This window comes from Falco punctatus, assembly GCF_963210335.1.
Source record: "Falco punctatus genome assembly, chromosome: 4".
Taxonomy (NCBI): Eukaryota; Metazoa; Chordata; class Aves; order Falconiformes; family Falconidae; genus Falco; species Falco punctatus.
Window position 1 is genome coordinate 88175452 of NC_137583.1, and position 19302 is coordinate 88194753.

At 40.9% G+C, this 19302-nt stretch overlaps 1 long non-coding RNA gene across 2 annotated transcripts in view; it reads left to right on the forward strand.

The window, feature by feature from the left end:
* Positions 1–19302, forward strand: part of LOC308062401 — a 69460-nt gene that overhangs the window by 40965 nt on the left and 9193 nt on the right. Inside the window, exon 3 of one of the 2 annotated variants that reach the window (XR_013927558.1) lies at positions 1960–5168. This is a non-coding gene — a long non-coding RNA (uncharacterized lncRNA). Of the gene's footprint in view, positions 1–1959; positions 6905–19302 lie in introns of those variants that run through there. The other variant, XR_013927559.1, reaches the window with a different exon arrangement.

Here is a 19302-nt window from a genome sequence, read left to right on the forward strand (position 1 = left end):
AATCTTAAGCTTATATAGCAGAGCAAAAATCTGTTTCTAAAATTGTTCTTCATAAAAAACATTATGCTAATTTAGAAGAGACTTTTCCAGGGACTTGTCTTTATATGCTTGGAGTTGGCAGTGAAAGCTTAGGGCATGGCACCAAGCTGTTGTTCTTGAGGCGGTTGCTAATCAGCAGTGCAGCTTAGGAAACTATGGAGCAGCTATGAAACAGTAATGAAATAGTGGTTCTCTTGTGGCATGGAGGCAGCTGTAACAAAATGAATGATCAAAGGATATGGCTGTCCTTGACAGTGTACCCTTACACTCAATTAAATAGCTTTAAAACAAAAATATTAAAGAGTCTAGAGAACAGATTCTTTGTTTCTTGGTTTTACCATTGATGAGACTGAGGAAATAGAATTAAAGAGCTCTCTGAAAAATGAGTTTATGTGAACCAATTAGCAGACAAGGCAGTTCAATTTTTAAATGACAGAGTACCAGAACAGGAGCTCACACTTCAGTTACATTATACTTGGACAGTCTGTAGCCGTGAGCTGGAATGTGGTTGAAGGGCAACTGAGAAGCATCTTTCTTTGCAGCTGGCTGTTCAGTAACTTGCACAGAAGACGACAGCAGGCTCTAGGGCCTCCTTTCCTTTTGCATTCAGTAAGATTTCGTAGAAAGGTAATAAAAAGTGACAATAGTTCCCTTGGAGATTTGTGTTCAGTATGACCATTTATGATATGCAGGGGGTAGGCTTAAAACAGCACAGCTATTCTGGTTTAAACTCAGGTTTTGGGGAGTATCTTGACCTTCATAGCTCTCCCCACAATCTTGGACTTCACCAGGGCTACAGTGACTGAGCTGCAGTACTCTCCTAACTCTGCAGGTACTGATGCTGTAATGGATTTCCCTGACCTCATCTCAGGTACTCTCTTGTGGCCTCAGCTTTCTGGACATTAAGGGTTTGATAAGAGTATTTTCTATGTGTTGGGCACCCATACTACTATTTCCTTTTTCTGTACTACTAAGACTCTCACAGCTATCTAGATTTTTCCTCCCATTGCTACCAGAGAAACTCAAACCCCATGACTACAGCTACACAGTAACAACAAGACTGCTCTGAAAAATTAGGTAGGCATTTCAGACTTGTCCAGGCTCAATTAGAGCACACAGGCACCTGTACCCTGCCACTGGCTACTCTACATGTACTCTGCCTGCTAGCACAGCAGAACTCCAACAAATAAGGTGGAGAGAAGGTAAGGCTTAGTAACTCCTGGTTTTTAGTGATAAAATTGATAAAAGTATCTTTGATGAAGGCCCTTCAGTTTGTATTGAGTCCAGATGAAGAGAATAACTGGAAGAACTCAGATTAAATAGTTCACAATATAGTTAAAAAAAAAAAAAAAAAGGAAGTAAAAAACCGACCCCAAAGAAAACACACATAAGTGTAGATTTTGACAAGCTGCACATGACAGCATCCTTTTGTACAGGGAGCAGGAGTCCCTACTCTCCAGCGTGACAAATGCTTACTAGAAGGAAAACAACCTTTTGTGCTACCTTTAGCTCTTTGTAACAGAGTATCGGTAGCTGGTTGGTGTGCCCTCAATTCCACACATTTTTGTTGGTTTTTTTTATATGAATTTACTAGTTCCCTCTGTGGGAATAACGTAGCTGCTGCTTGATTCACAAGCTGATTCAGTCTGTGGAAATATTGCACTGGGTGGTAAAGGCCTTGGAATTTAAATCTCTTTAATACAAATGTCTGAGCCTGAATGTGAAGCAGTACAGTCAAGAAGTTTAAAATTAGCAACTTCTACTTTAACACTTTATTGCCCACCCAAATCAAATTAAATATGTTTCAGGATGAGTAGCAAAAATATGTATGCTGTTTCATGTTTCTTTGTCTAGCTATAAAAGGTGTGAGTCTGGGCACCTGAGAGGAAGCCTGACTGCTTTATGCTCTTATTGATGTAGGAAGACTCTGTGACAAGAGAAGGGGTTGTGCCAACAGAGAGCTACTGAATACGTGTGGCTGAAAGGAGCTTCAGGAGATGGGGAAGAAACCTGCCATATATCTACAGACCTGAACATCCTTCATTGTGGTAGAAGCAGGGAGCAAAGTGAAACACCAGGCCTCAGAGAAAATTGAATATTTTCTGTGGACCCGAATTTTATATCTACACTAATTAACTGGAAAAGGCCAGAGTGTGATCCAAAGTGTTGTCATATGAAGCCATGTTGCTTAACTGCTACACATCTCCCTGGCATGATTTGATCTGTGTCATCTAGCACACTCTCCAGTGACATTCAAAGGATATCATTGGTCCTAAGACTGTGCTCCTGATAGGCAAAACAGGCGAGGTTTCCCTTTAGTGGGGTGAGAAGAAAGTTTAACTATGTGAATGCATGCCATGCTCTGCCATTTGCCACACAGAAGAGGAAGATGTAAGGTGACCTAGTTGAGTAGTGAAGGCCTAATCACACTCTCAGCTACTGGGAAATGACTGGGCCCAGGAAGAGCAGTGCTAATTACTAAGCTGGAAGAGCAAGTTCTTTTGCAGCTCATATATTCAAAATCTCTGCCTGATCCAACAATTAGGCCCCTGAAATTTCTTATTAAAAATCTAGTAGACAAGGAAATTTAATGAAGTAAAATTAGACCCTTTTGCATTCTTTTAAATTAGTATTTGGGATTATTGATGGAAATCTTAATTAGATGCTATAATTACTTTGGAAAATTGCATAGTTTGAACTAGACCCATGCATTATGTCCATTTGCCAGAGAGAAACCGAAACTGCTTCAGTATTTCCTCTGTTGTAGCTGAGAGCGTTTTGGCAGGCATTTGAAAGGAGTGTTCTCATCACATATTTTAGACTCAGAAGTCACCATTATGACTGTCTGATCTAACTTCCCGCAGCCTCACAATGTGAAATACCATTCGTAGCACTTACTGATTTTGTCAGAGCCCTGAGTGCACTGGTAGGCCTTACGGCCCTAGCCAGCCTCACCTGAGGCCCCTCCCCAGGCATACCCACAGGCCAGGGAGCCAATTCCAGCTCTGCTCAGCATGGTGCTGTTAGTCCCTCCCCTGTTGACGCTGTAGGAGTGCCGGTATCCAGCTCAGCCAGGGACATGCCCTCACTGATCCTAGCCCTGACCAACAGGCTGATGACCCAGCTTGATCTCAGATGTTCCCTGTCGCCACAAACTTGTCTGGTGACCCAGACTGCTGGCCACCCCTGGCTTCCACCCTTGGGCCTTCCTGGCTTGTTTCACCCTGGAGGCTGTGGGATGGGGCCCTGGCAGATGAGACCCAAGTTCACGTTTTCATGCTTGGTCCTCAGGGCCCTGTCCCTCAGTGAGCAGGCAGCTGTTGCTGTGCCCTGACAATTTTCACTAGTTTGCTTGTAAATCACAACATAGATTGAATTTTCCTTCAGTTATTGCAGCATAAATCAGGAGTAATATCATAGAAGATGATGTGATTTTCACCTCTGTGAAATTAGAATGTGCTCTACATGAAGTCTCAGATGTCCGATTTTTTATTACTTGTGTAACGTTCTGGTCTAGCTACCATAGGACTTATTTCTCCCTTGATACAAACACCTCAAGGAGAGGGCATGCACCACACTTTATTAAGTAATCTTTAAAGGTTTTGAATTCCTTGATGCTGCACAGTAGAGAAGGAGAAAAAATAATAACATGGCATAAACTTCAAAAGTTGAACCTTAAATTTTGAATCATGCCTGCAAGGAGAATAAGGTGGTTGAGGAACTGTGTGATCAAGTTAAGAAACGGTGGGAGAAGGTGAGCAGACTACGCAGTGTCAGAGAAGATGAAAGAGAGCTTGATAGGATGATCAGAGGGATCCTGCAGAGACAAGAGCCGAAGCCAGTCTCACATCAGTCCCACTTCTATCCTGGTAATCCACATGCACAAATATTCTTTAGAGGTCCTTTCCAACCCAATCAGTTCCATGATTCTAAGATCATGAGGAACAAACAGTATCTGCCTTTACCGAAGCAAAGATGAGTATATCTGTCTAACTGCATTTTAACACTTCATTTCATAGGCTATATACTTTGGAACTAAATGCCTGCAGCTCCTAAATTTTGAAACCCTGTATTGAATACAGGTAAGTTGCTTTGTGGGCATACGGAAACTAATTATACCATTTGTAAATCCTGAATCCTACTAAAGATTTTTGGTATATTTATTACTGATCAAATGGGTAATATGTAGCACTATTTCACAGCAACTGTTCTGATGGCCACCATTACAGGACTGGTTTTTATCCAGGTACTTGCATTCTATATCAACAAGGATATTTCCTATATGCAATTCTTGTTTGCCATGTTGGGAGATATATACCTTAGGTATTAATCCTAAAACTGTAAGTTGCCTGATTTGAAAGATGAAAGTATGTAACTTCTTCCTCCAAATATAGTAGTACAAATGAGTTCTTTCTAAACCTTTAAAATTTTCTCTTCAGCTGCTCACTCCTACACTGTACTTGCTGTAATGAATAAGCCATTAAAATCAATGGGCCATTAGAACAACCCCACAGTCAGATGAATTGGTCTGTTCCAAATAATTACTTCAGTGAGTTTTCTTGTTTTTCTTTTAACTTGATTGCCATTCTTTATAACAGGTTTGAAAAGTCTTCGTTTACTGATGAAAGCTCTCTATGGGAAAGGCAACTAGGCTATGTGCTGTTTTTCAGCTCCCAGAAGCTCTTCATCTTCTGGTCTACTTCACCCCTTCTCTCTGCTGGAATGCCAAATACTCTGAGCAAGTGGGTTTTTTGTCTAAACCCAACCCTCAGCATACTTAGCAATTCAGGTGGCTCTTGTCTTCATTAGTAGTCCAAGTTACACTTTGCTTTTACAGTTCTTCAAGAAAGTAACTATTTTTTTCATTCTCCAGGTCAAATAATACATGGATTCTCAACTAGCTTTCATTAGATGCACTGGTTTTTATTCAGAACTGTATGTATGAGGCTGAGATTTTTATGACTACTCATTCAGATACAACAGAAACATCCCCGTGAGCCATCCCAAGACAATTGTGTCTCCTGACGAAGAAGATGAGGCCCAGACCATTATGTACACTTTGGGTACCTCATTAGTGACTGAGACTTGTTTAGACAAGCCAATGGTGAAGTCTCCTCCAAGAACAAAAGGTAAGGTAGAAAAGAAGTAGAAGGTTCTCTGCTCTCATTTTTCCAGCAACAAAGAGATTATCAGAAAATCATAGATACAAATACTCATTGCCCTGACCGTGTGACGTCCTGTTCAAATGCACCAGTGGTGCTATGTTCTGTTAAGACTAGTGGGTCCGAGGATTTAGACTGAGGGCTAGGTAAACTGCCTAACAAGCTACTATTACTGCACTTGAGCAAATACAGGACTGGTACCAGAGGGCCACCTTTTCACAGCTGGGGTTTGCTGAATTTAGCTCAGTTCTTACTCTAATCAAGAAGTCTGCTACCTTTTTTCCTACCACACAGTAAAATCTAAGGGGATTTTAATCTAGATTATAATCTTAGATTATAATATAACTTCACTTTTTATTTTTTCATTTTGTTTTATATTAATTTTATTTTAGATTCATATTCTTATCCATTTTTATAATCTAAGATTATAATCTTAGATTATCATCTAAGGGGACATTTTTATGAGGGATACAGCATAAATACTTGAAATCAGCTACTTAGGAAGAAAAAGAAACTTTCCATCCTATGTACCAGAAGAATTCTGCAAAGAGGGAAAAATTAAATTATGCACTTTTCCACTGCAGCCAGAAAACAAAATTTAAAATCAAAATATAGCAATAAAGAAGTGATACAGGGTATTCCATTTTCTAGTCTAAAATATGAAATGCAATGTTTGTGAAGAAAAAACATTTAACTTAGATTTTTTTCTTTCAAAAGTTGAGTTATAGCAAGTACTGGAAAAGTTTAGATAATAATGAATAATTTCTACCAAATTGAACTTTGTAATAATAAAACATAAAAATAAAAATACATAATATGTAAATAATGTATCTTTCCATTCTGTTTGCTTTTGCCTATTTATTCCAACTTGGCTTTATCTGTGAATCCTACTGCCCATATCTCCTACTGTCTGTTTCTTTCCACCTTCTTTTCCTGTCCTTTTCCTTCCTCATTTTCCTTCTTTTTGTTTTATTATTTTTAAGAGCCTGTTATGAAGCTTTCTCTTTTTGCTTCAACTTTCAATTTCCTGACACGCATCAGTTTTTTAAAATGATCAAAACATCCATAACTCAGACTAAACACAGAAAAAAACAGATGCTGTCTGCATTTGCTTTTCATTTTCCCTGTATTTCACATATATGAAAATATATATGAATAATATATTTTACATAGATTAGATAAACATATATTTTTACATACATTATAATATATATTAATATTCAATACAAATAATTCTTATGGCAGAACATTACAAATGTGATTAGAATTGACGATTTTACTAAAAAGGGAAAAAGATCCATTGAAAATACATTTTTCTGTTTATGCATTATTTCTTTTGATGTCAAAAGTTGAAGGACCATTCCCTTTAACCAGCTGGAGCGGTGGCTGGCAGCTCAGCTGTGAGCTTTCCAGGCCCAAAAGACTCAAGAGAATCTGAACAGTTACTGTCTCAAATGAGACTTTGACCTGGGCTGCCCAAGAGCAGTTTCCTCACCTGAAACCTTTTATGAATTACAGATTTATGCATAAGTCTGGGTGTTTCCTATTTCTGTTTTTTGAAGAAGAAACCTGTGAGTTGTTCAGCTCCTAATTCTCCAAAGTCCATGATTTTTTGCTTTGTCAGGACTTTCTAGACTTATGTAGAACATTATCATTTTGGACTCCTAGGATCAGTAGCATTTTGAAACCTGCCAAAAGAAATAGTTGGGGGGTTTTTTTGGGGTTTTTTTGGTTTTTTTTTTTTTTCCAAATGAGATATTTGGGGATTTCTCTTTGTGGAAAATATTTTAATCATGTATTTCTCAATTATATTTCTCAATAATAGATGAGTGATTATTTTTTTTAAATTTTGCTATCATCCCTCTGGAAAGTAAATTCTGAATTCTGCTATGTCCTTTTGCCTCTATGATCAACTTCTCTGTAGTTCTAATTGATTCTTTGCTTTGATCTTAAAAGGTGCATTGGTTCAATAATTGATTTGTTCTTTGCATATACTCTCAAAACATCTTCACAGCTTTGGATGAATTTTGATGAGCATTCAAAAGAGCAAAGTTGAGATGGTTACTTGAAAAGAAGATTCTGAACTTAAAACTGCCGTACCAAAAGATAAAGCAAAACTGAGTCCTTTAAAGTATTCAAAATGGGTGGAAAGATAATTTCTATGTAACAAATCTGAGAGAAAGAGTAGCTAGGACAGATATCTAGTACAAAATAATTTTAATACCTGTAATTTTAGTATGGCTGCATACTTAGCAACTGGTTACAGAATGTGTATATTTGGCAGAATGCCTTTTAGTTTGAACTTGGTGATAGTTCAAATTTGATAACAAGGTAAGCAAAAAGAGAAGAAAAATACTTTTGCCTTTATGAGTATTGGGAAATACATTTAAACTCAATGCAAGCAGGAAGGAGGAATCCAGACTTTCAACAGTTTATAAGTGGTTTATTACCACATTTAGAAAAAAACTCTTCAGCATACAAATAGTTGTAACTCTTGGGCTCAAGGTGGTGATTGTTAATGGGGTAAAAAAATATTAAATCAGTAGCTAGGAGAAAACAAACAAGGAAAGTATAAGAATTATTCAGGAGAAAGCTGAGGGGCTATTCTGAAGTGTTAGGAAATGAGCTACATGACTCAGGCATGCCTGAATTTTATCCTTGCTTCTTCTTTGATGACTGTATTCCAGTAGACAGAAAAAAGAAAACGGGGAACACTTCATATATACACATGTATAAAATCACAAATTATATCTGCAAACATATTATATATATATATATATATATATATAGTATGTTGTATATGTATTATATATATGTATATGAAAATAATACAATCCCAGAATATCTCAAGTTGGAAGGAAGCGTAAGGATCATCAAGTTCAACTCCCTGATCCTCACAGGACTACCTAAAACTAAACCACATGGCTAAGAGAGTCATCCAGATGCTCCTTGAACTCTGACAAGCTTGATGCTGTGACCACTTCTCTGCAGAACCTGTTCCAGTGACTGACCACCCTCTCAGTGAAGAACCTTTTCCTAATGTCCAATCTGAAATTCTGCTGATGCAGCTTCATTCCATTTCCTCATGTTCTATCAGTGGTCTCCAGAGAGAGGTCAATACCCCCCCCTCCACTGCCCCCCTAGAGGAAGTTGTAGACTTCAATAAGGTCACCCCTCAGCCTTCTCTTCTCTAAACTGAACAAACCAAGTGACCTCAGCCGCTCCTCGTAAGTTTTGCCCTCAAGACCTTTCACCATTTTGGTCACCCTCCTCTGGACACACTCTAATGGTTTCATATCCTTCTTATATTGGGGCACTAAACCTGCACACAGTAATCAATGTGGGGCTGCATAAGTGCTGTGGAGAGTGGGACAATCAACCTGCTAGCCATGCTGTGTTTGATGCACCCCAGGATGCAGTTGGCCCTTTTGACTGCCAAGTCATACTTTTGACTCATATTCAACTTCCATCAGCCAGACCCCCAGATGTTTCTCCACAGAGCTGCTTTCCAGCCTCTTGTCCCCCAACTTCCATCAGCCAGACCCCCAGATGTTTCTCCATAGAGCTTCTTTCCAGCCTCTTGCCCCCCACTTTGTATGTATAACCAAGATTATCTCATCCCAGTTGGAGTATCTGGCACTTGCTTTTGTTAAATTTCCTAGGGTTTGTGATTGCCCAGCTCTCTACTCTATCCAGATCTCTCTGTAAGGCCTCTCTTACCTCAAGGAAGTCTACAGATCCATTTAGCATCAATTTAGCATCAATTTAATCAACCTAGCACCATCATCAAACTTCATGTATATTCAACTCCTGCCTCCAGATCATTTGTAAAAACATTAGAGAGCACTGGCCCTAAAATTGATACCTGGGAACCACATTGGTGACTGGCTGCTAGCCTGATGCAACCCCATTTACTATAACTCTTTGAGCCCAACCTGTCCACCAATTTCTTACACAATGTGTTATGGACTTGTCTAGCTGTGTGCTGGGCATTTTGTCCGGAAGGATGTACAGTTACTGGAGGCACCCTGTGTGTATATATATATATATATATATATATGTATATGTATATAAAGACTTATTTATATATATAAAGAGTAACTGGGAACCTCCTCTTTTGAAAGCTGAAAAGATATTCCTGCTTATTTTATGAATTTGTGATATTTTTTTCCTGCTTATGTTTATTTTCAGCTATAAGTGCAGATCATAAGTTTGTACTGGCTTATACCACTCATATTCTCCAAAGCAAACAAGCAAATTTTGACTGACCAGAAGAGGAGCAATCTGTTTTGGTACAACTCCAGGTTTTGCCAGCACTAGGATTAAAATGAAAACTTTAGAATTCTTTTCTCTTTGTATTGTTTATATCCATATGTTAAGTCTTTTCTAACTGAACAATTATGTTTTCCATTTGGATGTCTCCATAGCTTGTGCTGGGCAAGTTAAAGTAGGCAGCAGTTAAGGCTGATAAGTCTCCTAGAAGTGGCAAAATGGTCTTGGCCCCATTGACAGTTTCGTCCAGAAGAGCCTCATAAAGCCAGATATATTGCTAAGGGAGGTGTTGGACAGACACAGTAAGCACTGGGTAATACTGGGGAGGCAGCCAGCAGGACTAATTATTATGTCTCCCATCTTGGACCGCAGCAGGAACAGCAGTACTCTAGCTCTCCATACCTTCTGCTCCTCCCTGGAGCAACATATTTAAAATGTGCCATTGCTGCTGAAAATTTATGCCAGCTTTGATTCTCTCTTCTATGATAGGAGAATGCAACAAGGGATTCAGAAATGGATCCCTTAAAAATAGTGTCCTAATTAAATTTGTACAAAACATTTTGGCTTGTCTGAACAATGTTGTCTGATAGAAGGGAAGTGTTGCCAAACAACTCTAATCTACTAGAAAGGAAAAAACCCTTCATCTGATGTAGTAGTGTCATAAAAGTTAGCAAGATGAGTGAATCCTTCCTACGTAAAAATTGTGTATTTAAAAACAAGCAGTATCACTCCTTGCCTCAGTGTCTTGTGATTGATGTAGGAACTTACAGAGGGAAACAAGGCAATACATCGAGTCTTTGACACCTTCCAGCATGAGGCTCATAGCATTGATCCAGTCTCCTGCAGTTAATGGGATAACTGCTTACAGATTATCATGGTTTAACCCCAGCCGGCAACTAAGCCCCACACAGCCACTTGCTCACTCTCTCCACGGTGGGATGGGGGAGAGAATCGGAAGAGTAGAAGTGAGAAAAATAATTGCTTGAGATAAAAACAATTTAACAAGTAAAGCAAAAGCTGTGCACACAAGCAAAGCAAAAGAAGGAATTCATTCACCACTTCCCATGGGCAAGCAGGGGTTCAGCCATACCTGGGCAGCAGGGCTCCAGCATGTAGGGGAAGACAAATGCCATAACTCCAAATGTCCCCCCCTTCCTTCTTCCCCCAGCTTTATATACTGAGCATGATGTTATATGGTATGGAATATCCCTCTGGCTAGTTTGGATCAGCTGTCCTGGCTCTGCTCCCTCCCAACTTCTTCTGCACCTCCTCACTGGCAGAGCACGGGAAACTTCAAAAGCCCTTGATTTAGAGTAAGCACTGCTTGGCAACAACTAAAACATCAGAGTGTTATCAACATTATTGTCATACCAAAACCAAATACCAGATATTGAGAAGAAAATTAACTCTGTCTCAGCCCAAACCAGGACACATTAACTGCAGTGGTTTCTTGTTAGATTGGACTGAATACACTTGAAGTTGTAAGAATATCCACGTAATCATTATATAACCAAATTATTTCATTAACTTTAGTATTATACTAGATCAACAACCAAAGCAATCTAGAGCATATTGCATGTCTGTTTATCATTACTTATGTTAGTTCAGGAACCAAATTAATGACTTCAGGATTTTGGCAGTTTATGTATTCTTTAAATCTTAGGTTAATTACAGTGACTTATTTATTATTTATTTCTCAAAAAGTTAGTGCCTGTTCTGTGTCTCTGAGTGATTTATAATGGCCAGTATATGGGTCCTGGATGCATAAGGCTCAAAATATCTCTGCAGTTCATACACAATATATCTGCCATGTTTGTGTTATATAGAGAAACATAGAATAGAATTGTTTAGACTGGAAAAGACCTTTAAGACCATTGAGTCCGACCACTAACCTAACACGGCCAAGTCCACCACTAAACCATGTCCCTAAGCAACACATCTACATGTCTTTTAAATATCTCCAGGGATGATGATTCCACCACTTCCCTGAGCAGCCTATCCCAATGCTTGACAACCCTTTTCAGTGAAGGAATTTTTCCTAATAACCCATCTAAACCTCCTCTGGTGCAACCTGACATTAGTTCATCTTCTCCTATTGCTTGTTACTTGGGAGTAGAGACCAACCCCTACCTTGCTACATCCTCCTTTCAAGTAGCTGTAGGGAGCGAGAAGGCCTCCCCTGAACCTCCTCCTCTCCAGGTTGAACACCCTCAGTTCCCTCAACTGCTCCTTACTAAGACTTGTGCTCCAGGCCCTTCCAACAGCTCCGTTGCCCATCTCTGGACACACTCTAGCACCTCTGCATTTTTGATACAGTGAGTGGGCCCAAACTGAACACAGTATTTGAGGTGTGGTCTCACCAGTGCCAAGTACAGGGGGAACAATCACTGCCCTGGACCTGCTGGCCACTGTTTTGGATACAAGCCAGGCTGCTGTTGGCTGCCTTGGCCACCTGTGCACACTGCTGGGTCACATTCAGCCAGATGACAAACAGCAGCCCCAGGTCTTTTCCTGCCAGGCAGCTTTCCAGCCACTCTGCCCCAAGCCTGTAGCATTGCATGGGGCTGTTGTGACCCAAGTACAGGACTTGGCACTGAGCCTTCTTGAACCTCATACAGTTGGCCTTGGCCCATCAATCCAGATCCCTCTGCAGAGCCTCTTTCCCTCCAGAAAACACTCACCCTTAGTTAAGCAAACTTAGTGAGAGTGCACTTGAATCTCTTGTCTACATCATTCCTAAACCATTCCTAAGGATATTAAATAGGACAGTCCCCAAATCTGAGCCGTGGGGAACACCACTTGTGACCGGCCACCAACTGGATTTGACTGCATTCACTACCACTCTTTGGGCATGGTCATCCAGCCAGATTTTTACCCAGTGAAGAGAAGCCATGTCCAAGCCATGAGCAGCCAGTTTCTCCAGGAGAATGCTGTGGGACAGTGTCAAAGACTTTACTAAGGTCCAGGTAGACAACATCTACAGCCTTTCCCTCATCCACTAGGTGGGTCACCTTGCCATAGAAGGAGGTCAGGTTAGTCAAGCAGGACCTGCCTTTCATAAACCCATGGTGGCTGGGCCCCATGACCTGGTTGTCCTGTACATGCCACATGATGGTGCTCTGGATGATCTGCTCCATAACCTTCCCCAGAACTGAGGTCAGACTGACAGGCCTGTTGTTCCCCAGATCCTCCTACTGTTCCTTCTTGTAGATGGGTGTCACGTTTGCTAACCTCCAGGCAACTGGGACCTCCCCAGTTAGCCAGGACTGTTGATAAAGGATAGAAAGTGGCTCAGTGAGCACCTCCACCAGCTCCCTCAGCACCCTTGGGTGGATCCCATCCAGCTTCATAGACTTGTGTGTGTCTAAGTGTTGTAGCAGGTCACTGAGCATTTCCCCTTGGATTATGGGGGCTTCATTCTGCTCCCTGTCCCTGTCTTCCAGCTCAGAGGACAGTGTACACTGAGAACAATTGCTCTTAGCATTAAAGACTGAGGCAAAGAAGGCACTAAGTACCTCAGCCTTTTATCATACTTTGTCATTATGTTTACCTCTGCATCCAACAAAGGATGGAGATTCTCCTTAACCCTCCTCTTGTTGCTAAGGTATTTATAGAAACAATTTTTATTTTCTTTTACTGCAATAGCCAGATTAAGTTCTACTTGGGCTTTGGCCCTTCTAATTTGCTCCCTGCATAACCTCATGTCATCCTTGTACTCCTGAGTTGCCTTTCCCTTCTGCCAAACATCATAAACTCTCCTTTTTCCACTGAGTTCCAACCAAAGCTCTCTGTTCAGCCAGGCTGGTCTTCCCCGCCGGCGCGTCTTTCAGCACATGGGGACAGCCTGCTCCTGCTCTTTGAAGATTTCCTTCTTGAAGACTGTCCAGCCTTCCTGGGCTGCTTTGCCCCTCAGGACTGCCGCCCAAGGGACTCTGTCACCCAGGCTCCTAGACAGGCCAAAGTCTGCCCTCTGCAGCCCCAAGGTGGCAGTTCTGCTGATTCCCCTGCTTACTTCCCTGTGAATTGAAAACTCTTATCACAAAAGTGATCGCTATGCTCATGACAGCCTCCAACCATCATGTCACCAACCAGCCCTTCTCTGTTCACAAACAGGTCCATATGAGGAATATCTACTCTGTAGAGGTCTTACATTTCCTCTGTACAGGTTCAGAGGATTTGTCTGGAGTTTCAACATACCAGACTGCCAGATTCCATGGGAATTTTGAGCATCTTTGGCAAATGGTCAAAATTCTCTTTTTTCACCATGCAGAGAAAATGTCCAACGGGGGAAAAGAACAAACACAAGTAAATCTGATGATTGGATGGGTTGTGATCCCATTCTATTTAGGGCAATAATCAGGGAGAACAATCTCACCCCATATTTCCTGTACCATATTTTAGGTTTGTTTACCTTCTTTCATTTTGATGTTTTGAAGTTCAGCGGGTTTTGTCCACATTTTTTATTTTAAATAAAAAAACCCGTGTTTCAAATCTCAAGTTACTGAGAGCTAAGGGGCTTTGACAGCTTGCAGATTGAGCTTATATTTAGGCAAAAAATAAAGCTGCTTTTATTTTAGCTTGCTTAAAATTGTACTGCCACTAACCATTGTTCTCAAGCAGCCTTTGTTCTGCTAAAGCTTAGCATCAGAAAGTTGATATAAAGGGTATTCTTCCTTGGAACATTCAGCTATTTGAACTAAGATTGTACCTGTATTAGTCCCACAATACTCTCAAAGAATATTAGAGATTTTATATAAAGAGCCTTTCACAATCATTGATACAGTATCTTGATGAGAACAAGTTACTGGATTGCTTATAATTGCATATTTCAGTGTGCATTGATAGAATTTATTTTGATAGAGAACTTCATAATGTCTCAAGCGTCTACTTTTTTGGGGTTTTTTTGTTGGTTTTTTTGTTGTTGTTGTTGTATTTTTTTTTTATTTGTTCAGATGCAGTAAACCTAGCTGGCCAAAGAGGATTTATATTAGTTGGTTTAAAACATGAATGCATTAAGAGTGACAAAGAGTGTTTTCTTTGTAAGGTAGTATTATTTTTTTTTTTATACAGAGAACTGTTCTGTGTGAACTCAAAGCCAAGTCAATTAAGAGCATTTCTTTTCTTGGTACACCACTGCCTTCATATAAGTCATTAATTCTGGCTACCACAGACACATCTGGAATGAGATGTGGCAATCTGAGCAAAATCAAAATTCATTTGCCTTCAGTAATATACAAGCTTAATTGCTCACATGTTGCTGCTTATATAGCAATCAAAAGGCAGAATCCATCTGATTAGGAAAGTCACAGAATGGGTATTTGATTATTTTTATTATTGTAAACTTATTTTTCTGTAAACAGTCATGTTTTCATCCACTGTAAATAAGCCTGTTTTTCAATGTGCTTTTATTGATAGATATCGACTAAAATAGAGTGTCAGCAGCTCCTGTGACTTTAACATGTGTTTTGCAGCATTTGCTATTTTTTCTTAAAGCCTCAGCTCCTAGAGATATGAGGTTGCCGAGCAATCTTAGCCTTCATTATGAAAAATATGAACGCTAAGACTTCATAGTTGTAGAGAAAAAGCCTGAAAATGAGAAACCTAAGGCTTATAAAACATTCAGCATAACAACAACCAAAAGAAGGATCTAAATTGTATTATTTTTTACAATCTCATAATTTTAAAATGTTGCTCAGTATTTCAGGTTGGGGTGGAGGGTAAAGAAGAAGGAAGTATGACTCATTGATTTGCATGAAAGAGGTTTATAGTACTGAAAATACAGACACAATTGTAAAATGGTTTCATGCTCAGCTTTCTTCTCTGATGTTTCTGATACATTGCTGATATAATTTTTGAACAGACCTTCAACAGTGAAACAGTCTGGGTAAAAGTGTGGTGGATTCTTGATCACAGAAAGCCTTTAACTCCTAGAGAATCTCTTTCTAAAATATTTTGAATAGGTTAAACTGGATTTAAGAGCTTTCTGCATGAGTTTTCAAGCACATCTTTGCATTATCTAGAAGGTCAAAAGAAACACTGCATATGACCTCTTCTGGCTACAAAATCTGTTAGTTGGGAAATGTAAACAGTGATACCTATAGTTGTTGCTTTTAGGAGCATTATTCAAACGTGACATAAAAAGGCAGTGATTTCATTAAATCCAAGGGAATCCTGCTTGCATGTTTACAGCACTGAAGTAACCATCAGGAAATTGAGATCTTTATCCTTATTACAATTAACATATTATTTTCCAACAAGAAGAACACATTTTATATTCACACCCATTAGGTATGTACCTTAATAGTCTAAGTTTATCCAGAAAACAAAAATACATGAGAACAGCACTGTTATAGAAGACAGGATGTATGTTTTATGGAGCTGTTAAGTAGAAGTGTTGTAGTCTGTAGGTGAATGTCCTTTACAAATATTTTAGCTTTAAGCATGCTGTTTTCAGATGACACTTTGTGTAGTTTCCAATTACAGATGGAAATGTTAGTGGAACCTATTACCTGAGGAGCTGATCCAGGTTCAATATTGACTTCAAAGAGGGATCAGACACGAGAAGCAGCAGTAGCTTTGAAAAGATCCTGCAATTCCATTGTATATTTATTTATGCTGTTGAGCTTGTTATGTGACCCATCTAACAGTCTTAAAGAAACTGTAGACATTCTTCCACCTCTGATTGTGTGGTTAAGCATGAGATCAGACTATTTTAGATTTTGATATGAAAATCTAAATTGACAGCTCTTCAGTTCTTCAGTCACAAAATATACTTAGGCAACTTCTGAATTTCAAAACTAGTTATGAGAAACTTGTCATAACGTTGTCTTGAGAAGTTGTTTAGGGGCACACAGTAAAGAAAAATGTCTGGACCTGAGATCTAAAGCAGAAACCACTGGCGTTTTTCATTACACTCATTGTGGAATGGAAGTTTACCTTGGAGTACAAGAATGGTTACAGCACCTTACCTAAGAGGGGCCACACACAAGGAACTGGTAAAATGGATAGGTTTCTGTTTTTCTTAGCTAGCTGGTTGCTCACATTCAACGTAGTGCCCATGAAAGTGCGCCAGACTGAGTTCACTCCTTCTTATTTGTTGAGGCTCCACTCCTGAAAAGTGCAGAGCAGCAATAGCTGAAGCTGTTCACCAGGTACTGCTTGGTACCTTGCAGGTTTAAGCAGTAAGAATCAGCAAGGTAAATTTTTCCGTATTAATTTTCATTTCTCAAAGCTGGAACTTTCAAATCTTGCTTAGACAAGGACTTCTTGGAATAATTGTACATACCATATTTCTTTCCTCTCTTGTTTTCTCCTCTTGGCTGCCACCAGGTGTTCTGTGACAATCTAGCCTTGGCTATTGAAGATTAACAATATTTGTGTTAGAAACGAAGCCAAACATAACGTAACATTTATATACTGACTATTTGCTGCTAATGGAATCACAGAAACAGAGAACACATTATTGGGGGGGAAGAGGGGCACATATTTAATAGTTTAAAAACATTCTTACAAAGGAAAACTCTCAACATATTCATTTCCACAAAAAAACCCTCCACACCAACCCAACCCACCCCCCAAAAAAAACCCCACCCAACACCCAAAAAACCACAGTGGGACCCAAAATTAAGAAAAAAACAACACTGTGAAAAATGTGGCCTGGCAGACCACAGCCATGGGATGCTCCATTTTTAGGACATGTTAAGAGCTATTCCAGGGCCTAACCCAGTTGCTTTAGTAGTTACCTCATTTTCAGTATGATTCAGTACTCTGGACATTGATTAGTACTGTAAAAATTATGATAAAGCACTCTGGCTATTTAAATACAATTTTCATCAGAGATATTATTAAACTTTGCTTGATTTATTCCACTTCAGAATACGACAGTGATTCTGCACATTAATATTGTATAATGGCTGCCACATTATCTTGGATGACTTCTCACCATATATCTGCTACTCTACAGTCCCCTTACTGAAGCTTGTGATCATATTTATAAGAAGTGCAATAAATTTTGGTGTAATTTCTAAATCACAAAACTGTTAAGGGAATTGGGCCAGATCTGGCAGCGCAAGAAGGCGATGCTGCCACTGCTGCATGCCCCCAGGTCCAGCTACTTGTGGGGTTGAACATGTTGCCAGTGGGCGGATACATAGACCACCTGTATACAACACAAAGATATGTATAGGATCATAGCCACAGAATCACAGGTTTTGGGTTGGAAGGAACCTTTAAAGATCATCTAGTTCCAACCTCCCTGCTGTGAGCAAGGGCATCTTTCACTGGATCAAGTTTCTCAAAGCCCCATCTAACCTGATCTTCGATACTTCTAATGATGGTGTGTGGCTACGCAAGTCAAGACGGACATAAAAACACTCTTATCTATGTGGCTGGGTTTGGACAAAAATGGCCAAAATGGTGTTTATTATTTTTACATATTGCTTATATATCTTAGACAGTAAATGTGTCAGACCCTGACACGCTTTCTGTCTTCTTCTTCTTGCTTGCTATTTGCTGTTGCTGTATGTGCTTGTATGCTGTTCTTCACATCCTGTTTACATACTTGACATTTTTGTGGCTGTCTTAAAGGAACACGACTAAGTCTTTAAAGTCAACTAACTCGTCTGCAGACCTGCTGCAGACACCAACTTTGGGGCATCGGCAGCCTCTCTGGGCAACCTGGTCCAGTGTCTCAACACCCTCACCATGAAGAATTTCTTCTCATATCCAACCTAAATCTCCCCTCTTTCAGTTTAAAATAGTTGTCCCTTGTCCTGTCACTACAGGCCTTGGTAAAAAGTCTCCATCTTATAAAAGCCCTTTAAGTACTGAAAGGCCACAATAAGGTCTCCTGGGAGCCTTCTCCAGGCTGAACCACCCCACCCTCTCAGCCTCCCTCATAGGAGGGGTGCTCCTGCCCCCTGGTCAGTTTTATTACCCCCTTCTGGACCTACACCAACATGTCAGCCTTGTACCACCTGGCCTGCTGGGCATAGCGCTCCGGTGGGGTCTGAGAGACCAGAGCTGAGGGGAGAATCCTCTCCCTCACCCTGCTGGCCTCGCTGCTGGTGATGCAGCCCAGGATACAGTTGTCCAGTCAAGCATACTGACCAGCAGGCTGGTTATATCCCTTACTCTTTATACTAGGAAATAAGCACTATTATTTCCATGACGTATATGAAGCAATCGAGACTCAAGGACTAAAAACTTACCCAGAAGTATATGCTGGAAATAGAACCAAGAATGAAAGCTTCATTATTTGTCTCCTCATGTAATATTTTAGTTGCCTCCCATATGTAACCCATACAGATGAAGTTTAACCAGTCATTTTGGTTAGTGCTGTACAACTGACCACTAATCAATTAGTTGGTTTATTGGGTTTGCCTGGCAAGGTGTTGGGTGGTGGGGGTGGCTGCTGTGAGAAGCTGCTGGAAGCTGCCCCCATGCCCGATGGAGCCCGTGCCCGCCGGCCCTGGGGGGGACCCAGGGCTGAGCCCACCAGCCGTGGGGGCAGCGGATTTAAGGGGATAACCCCCCCCCCCCCAAACCTGCACAACTGCAGCTGGAGAGAGGAGTGAGGAGGTGCGAGAGGCGCAGCCCTGCAGCCCCCGGGGCTGGGCCGCAGGGGGCCGGGGGGGTCCCGGCGCCGCAGCAGAGGCTCCCCCCAGCCCGGGGAGCCCCTGGCCGGGCAGCTCCCCCCCCCCGCACCGGGGGCAGGGGGTGCCCCAGGGTCCGTGACCCGCGGGCAGCCCGCGCTGGGGCAGCTGCCGGCAGGGCCGGGGCCCCGCGGGGAGAGGGGCCGGGCCGGGCCGGGGACCCCACACTGGGCCCG